This window comes from Etheostoma cragini, unplaced genomic scaffold (assembly GCF_013103735.1).
Source record: "Etheostoma cragini isolate CJK2018 unplaced genomic scaffold, CSU_Ecrag_1.0 ScbMSFa_3110, whole genome shotgun sequence".
Lineage (NCBI taxonomy): Eukaryota > Metazoa > Chordata > Actinopteri > Perciformes > Percidae > Etheostoma > Etheostoma cragini.
This window is the reverse complement of record NW_023267345.1, coordinates 9,200-10,364: the sequence shown is the minus strand read 5'-3', so window position 1 is coordinate 10,364 and position 1,165 is coordinate 9,200.

Genomic DNA, 1,165 nt, shown 5'->3' with positions numbered 1-1,165 from the left:
CCTCGAAACAGTACCGTCCCACCGGGAAAAGTCCCACTCCGCATCAGGGTGCCAGTGCCATTCCTAACCATCTAAACAACTGTAGTAGGGTTTAAATCCAACTCGCGACAACAATAATGACAAGTAGGCATGTTAATAAAAATAAAGCAGAACACATGCAGAAGACAACGGAATAACTGTTAAACACGTTTATGTCAGATCAGACGGCAGCTGATTTAACACATGAGACTCCAGGATTAATCTTAGCCTGGCGGCTGTTAGCCTGGCGGCTGTTAGCCTGGCGGCTGTTAGCCTGGCGGCTGTTAGCCTGGCGGTTGTTAGCCTGGCTGTTGTTAGCCTGGCGGTTGTTAGCCTGGCGGCTGTTAGCCCGGCGGCTGTTAGCCCGGCGGCTGTTAGCCCGGCGGCTGTTAGCCCGGCGGCTGTTAGCCCGGCGGCTGTTAGCCCGGCGGCTGTTAGCCCGGCTGTTAGCCCGGCTGTTAGCCTGCTCTGGACCAGGCTAGCCGCAAAGAATAAATCTCCATGGTTACTTGGCTGGGCTTAATTCAATCCGGTTTTGTGCAACCGACTCAAAGCTAAATTTAGCCAGGATAACTTGAATAGCCCGGCTTAATCCCTTATCCTAGTTTCGTGCAACAGGCCCCAGGTCTAAAGCAACTACTAAAACATGGGGGGGGCTTTCCATGGTGCTAAGACATTTTTTGGTGACTTTACTTTTACTCCTTACATTTTAACAAGAATATCAGTACTTTCTACTTACATTTTAGAAAAGTGGCTTGTTACTTTAGTTTTGTATTAAAGGTCGTCTATCAGGTGTGACTATGAGTGCATGTCGGAGAATAGTGCGAACACGCGCCTCACACCGCCAGCGGGTACGCACGCCACACGGAGAAGAAAGTGAGACTAAAGACTAGCTTATGCAGGAATGAGCAAAAGCTTTCAGTCTGCAGTAGAAAGAGTGTGCAATGTAGAGATGTAACATCCAAAAGATGTGTTAATGTAAAATAATATATCTAGGAATGTCCTGTTGTCACACTTAACAGCTAGCGGTACCCCTACGCACATCCAACTTTATACCTTAACCCTAACAAATCTGTGTTATTATGAACACATAAAGGGACAAATACCAACAAAAAGCATAACATAAGCACGACAGTCAGAACAATAA